Here is a 6,515-nt window from a genome sequence, read left to right on the forward strand (position 1 = left end):
CAGGGCTTTGGGACTTCCCTGGTGGTCCAGCGGTTAAGAATCTGCCTGCCAATGCAGGGGACATGGGTTCGATCCCTGGTCTAGAAGACTGGCCCACTCCCTGGGGCAACTAAGCCTGCACACCACAACCGCTGAGCCCGCGTACCACAACTAAAATCCGTGCAGCCAAACAAAGAAAGGAGATAAACAGAAAATGGGGCTCCATCCGAGAGCTCCTGAACAGACTCTGAAGATGGTACTGCAGTGGGCATTTTTCACAAAAATTTGCATTTCTTGTAAATTCTGAGTATGAAACCATATTTGTAATATGTGAAAGAAAGTGAAAAGCCAAAGCAGTTTACTCATCATTAAAAACAGGCAAATAAATTATATATTAATGGAGAAAAAGAGGAAAAGCAGAAAGCTAGACATCTTAATGTGCTTATGTGTAAACACAATTCATTTGGAAAGCATCTATGTAACTCATTCTCAGCTCAACTGTACCTGGGAGAATCTCACTAGAAACATTACCCAGGCTTCTAAAATGACTCTCAAAGTTTAGTCATATTTAAAATAGAAGGGTAGAAGCAGAGGAGATTCATTTGCCTTAGCGTATTACTCAAACACTCAATATTACATTTTTCTTAAGAGTCAAAACAGGAAGTTATTTAGAGAAAGACAACTCAGTGGAAAAAAAGCAATTTTGTTTTGTTGAGTATGACCAACAAAATTCTAGAAACCTGGTTAAGTTGCATTCAGTCACATGAGGATAAATTCTTCAGACAGATTCTCAGGAGAATTGTTTAACTTAACATTATAAACAACAAAAAAAGAAAAATTCTTAAATTTCCAGGAATAAGAAACAGCACCCTCTTCCAGTTCATCGAGAGACATGGAAAGTGTGACTAATATCTACCAAAGGCTAAGTTCCTCTTAGTCATTCTACTCTAACTAAAGCTCCTAAGAATCTAACTGTAAAATCTTATCACAAGTTAAAATATTTTGAAATAAAAAGAGCAAAACTGTAATTGAGAAAAAAATCAAACTCATGAAATAGAGTCTGTAATTTCACCTTGGTCATGAGACCATGTAACCTGATACTTATCAACATTCTCCTTCCACTTCCCTTATTTCCATATTTTTTTATTCATAAATAGGCAGATATTAATAGATGTGTGATAAGTCACTTCAGTCATGTCCCACTCTTTGCGACCCTATGGACTGTAGCCCACCAGGCTCCCCTGTCCATGAGATCCTCCAGGCAAGAATTCTGGAGTGCCCTCCTCCAGAGGATCTTCCTGACCCAGGGACTGAACTTGCATCTCTTACACATCCTGCATTGGCAGACGAGTTCTTTACCACAGGTGCCACCCGGGAAGCCAAGTATTAATAGATAGATAGACGTTAACAGGTAGATAGATAGATAGATAACAGGTAGGGAGAGATAATCACATGTCATATACCTAAAATCAGACTGAAGGGATTGTGTAAAATAATGAGATAAAAGTTAAAGATATATTAAGTATTACAAGATCCTTAAAAATTAAAGATAATGCTAACTGAGGTGATCAAAGAAGATTTCATAAAATTTTAAAGAGTCCTGATAAGAAGTGTGGAGTTCAATAAACAGGGATAAATAAGAACGGACATAACAAAAAAGCAAGAATATGAGCAAAAACATGAAGGTCAAAATTAAAGAAGGGCATGGCTCTCTTGCTGCTTTTTCTCCACGTATGTTACCAACCTCCATGTCTTATCTATTAGACTCCTTCAGTGTATCTTCCATCTTTGCTTTATATCCAATTCCCTTTACCATTTTCCCCATGTGGACCTTCAGCGCTTTCCTCCACCTAGGCTACAGTGACGATCTTCCACTCATTTTTCCTCTTCGGATTAATTCATGCACTGCTTTGTTAAACACAGATGACAAACGTGATTGAGTCCCCAACACCTACTGAATGAAACCCTAAATCCCTACCCTAATATTTAATGTCCCAATTCATCATTCTAGTTTTGCGTTTCAAAATTGCTCTTAATGCAGATACACAGAGGTCAAGGAACAAGTGAAGAAGTCAAGTCACAAGAGGACTGAGAACCAACTAAGAAAGTCATGTGTGACCTTGGAGAGTCCAGTCTCAACAGAGTGATGGGACAGAACCCCAATGAGCATGAAAAAGCTAAGGCATAAAGGGGAGCCAAAGAGGTCCTCCAGCGGGGCCTCCACCACGTCTCTAGGAATCCCTGAGAAGTTATAGAACATTTTGTGAGTCCTCAAGACCAGCATCAATGGGCGGTGGGAAACTGCCTTTGTCATCACTCCAGTGAAGGGCATGGAGCTCTGGTATACTCACGCGGTGTCGAGGAAAGCAGACATCAAGCTCTCCATGAGGGCGGGAGAGTTACAGAGAATAAGGGGGCACGTGTGATCACCACCATGTAGAATCTACGCCAATGCAAGATGCCAGATTGTTTCTTATGGACAGAAGGACATGAAGGATAGAAAATACAGTCGAGTTCTGGCCAACAGTCTAGACAACAAGCTCTGTGAAGGCCTGCAGCAACTGAAGAAGATTTGGGCCCACAGAGGGCTTCCTGCTTCTGGGGACCTCGTGTCTGAGGCTGACACACCAGGACCAAGGGCCGCTCTGGCAGCCCATGGATGTGTCCAAGAAGAAATAAATGTGTGGCCTTTGTCTGTCAAAAAGGCAGAGGGTGGGGAGCTGAAGAGCTGACGGTAGCTAGAGGACCTAATTTAAGAGGAAAATTAGCCCTGAAGGTGATAGGCTGTTACAGTAGGGGAGTCAGAAGTAACAAGGAGCGGCTTCTTGCTGGAGTTGGTAGTAGAAGATGGTGGCGGTTGTGTTTCTGTGAGTGCTGGGCTGGATCGGAAGAGAGGAGATAGAGTCTCCGAGTCCCTTATCCAAAATCACAGCAAAGAGAGGTGCTCACCCACAACCAGGGAAAAATGAGGAACAAGTCAAAGGCTCTCACCAAGCCAACCATCTGCACAGAAATCTTGAAAACATTTTTAAGAACCACAGCTTTGAGTAGAAAATTCGTTTCAGCATATTTTTGGAAAGGAGGAGGGAGTGTTAATTAAATATAAACTTATTTGCATATTTGTTTATTCCCCCAACTCATCCCAGAAAGAATCTAAGGCAGCCACAAAGCGCGATGTGCTGGATAAAAGCCACCACATCCTGGATATGAGCTAAACTCCTTTGGCCACCAGTCCTATAAGACCCAAGCAAATTGATCATAAACAAAGAGCTCAAAGCACCAAGCTTTCAAACAGAAAGAAATAAAACTAGGAAGGGCCATGATGAGAAGGGGCAGTTCCCCCAGGTGTACCTGAGTGCTGAGCTGCTTCCCACCACATCAAAAGCAATGGCACAGCCCCTAATTCCAATTGCTGAAACATTTTAACAGCTGGGAATTAAAATAAGCTGTCAGCCAGCTCAAAAAGATTTTTTAATTCAAAATAAATCAGGCTAACAACCTGCAGATGTTTGGAAAGAAACTGTTTGGGTGACTCATTTTCAAAACCCAATTCCCTAACTTTGCCATTTCAGAGTTTCTGAATGGCTGCTACCTGCCCTTAGCTTCTAATTGGAAGACAAACAGTTATGCTGGCATTTTCAGACTTAACATTGGTCTCACATGTTGACAAACATCATGGATTCTGTCTGGTCCACTAAACTAAGATTGGGAAGCAAGGGCAGAGAGCTGGTCAGATGATTGAAAGTGTTGTGGAGTCCTTGGTCCTCCAGGGATCCCTCAGTCTTAAGAGTAGATGGAGATAAACCATTCTGCCCAGAAGTCTTTTCACCCAGGGCTGCATGAGCTGTTTTATCGCATTTCTTAGAATAAGTAGGGATACTCTCAGTTATGGGTTAAATAGAAACAAGGGGAGAAAAGGGGGGAATAAGAGACTGCAGGAAGAGTGAATAGTATCACAGACTCAGGATAAATGGCCAAAGGCAAGTCAGCATCTCAGCATCCAGACCAAGGATGACCATGAGAGGTGCATACATCAATGGCCATCGGAGGAGGAAGAGGATGAGGCTCCAGCTTCTCCACCTGAGAACCATCTAGGTCTGTTAGGGCTCAGCTTCTTTCACCTGTGGAATATGAAACAGACTGTAATAATACATGTGGTGCTAAATCTGGGGAGCTGTTGGACATCAAAGTTCTACAGTAGAGGTTTCAGATTGCTGCCCGTGGGATTTAAGACTTTCCACCCATTCCTATCCAGGAGGTGATTTTGCCTCTCCTGTAAGTCCTTGCCTTTCTCTTCACTTTCCCTGTCTTAGTTTAGGCTGTGATCACAAAGTTCCGCAGACTAGGTGACTTATAAACAACAGAAATGTATTTCTTATAGTTCTGGAGGCTGGAAAGTCCAAGATCAGGATGCCATGGGCAGGTTCCAATGAGAGCCGTCTTCCAAGTTGTAGATGGCTGACTTCCCATTGTATTCTCATGATGGAAGGGGTGAGGTTGCTCCCCTGGGTCTCTTTTATAAGGCATTAATCCCATATGGCTTCACCTATGAAAGTGTTCAGGGCTCCCTCGGTGGCTCAGCGGTAAAGAATCCACCTGTAATGTAGGAGACATAGGTTCGATTCCTGGGTCAGGAAGATCCCTTGAAGAAGGAGATGGCAACCCACTCCAATATTCTTGCCTGGAAAATCCCATGGACAGAGGAGCCTGGAGGGCTAGTCCACAGAGTAGCAAGAGTCAAATATGACTTAGCAATAAAACAAACAAACAAAACAAATGGAAGTCTCCCCCTCATAATACTGTTATGCTGGGAGTGAGGATTTTAATATATACATTTGGGAGACACAAGATTTCAGCTTATAGCACTCTCCTAGCCTCTAGCTGCCAATGCTAGGAAGCTATCTGTGGCCTCTGTGTCCGCCTCTTTGGGACCCATAGGCTTTTGCGTGTTCCCCACTGAGAGCTCACATAGCAAGTACAGCACTGACCTGCCTACCAGTCCTTCTCCATCTCTCATTCCTGAAAGCAAGAGTTGTGTCTTGCCATCTTTGTACCCCAGCACCCAACACAAGACCTAGCAATCAGTAACAATTTGCTAAATTATTTAGGCAAGTTCATTAAATAGAGAATTATTATTTTTATTTTTTTTGAAAGCAACATTCCTCAATGGATGAATCTTTCCACCTTATTCAAAGAGGTTTTAAAGAGCAAAGCAAAACCAAGTCTTTGTTTTAGTTTTGGTGGAGCAGAAAGTTATTATTTTTGAGGAGGATAAACTCAAATATCTCAAAAAAAGAATGTTCTTTAAAAATAAACATTTTCCCAAAATTTGAATGACCTCTCCTCAATCAAAATGGCCTCCAAGACTGGAAACTGAAACAATAATAGAATGTCTTGACTAGAGACTATTTGATCATACTAAGAATGAGAAGAACGATTTCTCAGAAACAGAAAACATTTATTTCTACCTTTGGAGCTCGCTCATGTCTCAATGATACAGCAAAAATGAAAGAATCTCCACAAATTTCTTTGAGCCAGAATTCAAAACTAACAAAGGGTGAAGGTCACTGATATACGGCAATAAGAGAGGTTGCCGTTTGCTTTTCTCATCACATCCACCTGATTGGGAGAGAGGTAAAGCATCCCTACTCTGCCAACTCTGTCAGCCTGGTAGCTCAGATGGTAAAGAATCCACCTACAATGCAGGAGACCCAGGTTTGATTCCTGGGTCAGGAAGATCCCCTGTAGAAGGGAATGGTAACCCACTCCAGTATTCTTGCCTGGAGAACTCTGTGAGCCTGTGGGCTACAGTTCATGGAGTCACAAAGATTTGGACACGATTGAGTGACCTTCACTTTCGCTTCTGCCATCTCACATACATCTAAAGACTGGCTCACCAAAGAGATGACATCCTTGATAAATGAAAATCAGTCGACGACCAAGCCTGTGTTCGTTTCCAGCAAGGCTCTGTGGCCAAAGGACATGTACTGAGCATAATCTCTTCTATTAAAGAAAATGAACTTTCTGTAGCCGGGACGATGTCAAATCTGAATTGTCAAAGTCAACTCCCTCTCAGTTTGACTCTATTCCTTCCTAGCTGTGCCACCCTGGACAAGTCATGTCGCTTTGTCAGTCAGCAAATATCAGTTAAATGCCTGCTCTGTGCCAGGCCATGCAAGATGCTGGGACATAATGGAAAATGGATGGATAGATGGGGTCCCTGCTCTCCCAGAGCTTCATCGGGTCCTCCCGACCTCAGCACCCCTTATTGGTAAACGTAGGCTCTTGATAGAAAAGTTCCTAATCTAAAATTTTTTAAGTGTCTAATTAAGAATAAGTGAGATAACATATGTTAGATGTCAAACACAGAACATGGTCAATAACAGGAGCTCATTAACTGGAAAAAAAAAAACTATTATAATTAACCAAATGAGATAGTGTCAACTTTTTTTTCTTTGGCTGCACTGGTAGGTTTGCAGGATCATAGTTTCCTGGCCAGGGATCGAACCCAGGCCCTTGGCAGTGAGGGTGCAGAC

General features: G+C 42.3%; 1 pseudogene; it reads left to right on the forward strand.

The window, feature by feature from the left end:
- Positions 1–2,147: 2,147 nt before the first annotated feature.
- On the forward strand, positions 2,148–2,881 carry LOC122708076 (annotated as a pseudogene).
- The last annotated feature ends 3,634 nt before the right edge of the window (positions 2,882–6,515 follow it).

The sequence above is a fragment of the Cervus elaphus genome, chromosome 14, assembly GCF_910594005.1.
Source record: "Cervus elaphus chromosome 14, mCerEla1.1, whole genome shotgun sequence".
NCBI classification, from domain to species: domain Eukaryota; kingdom Metazoa; phylum Chordata; class Mammalia; order Artiodactyla; family Cervidae; genus Cervus; species Cervus elaphus.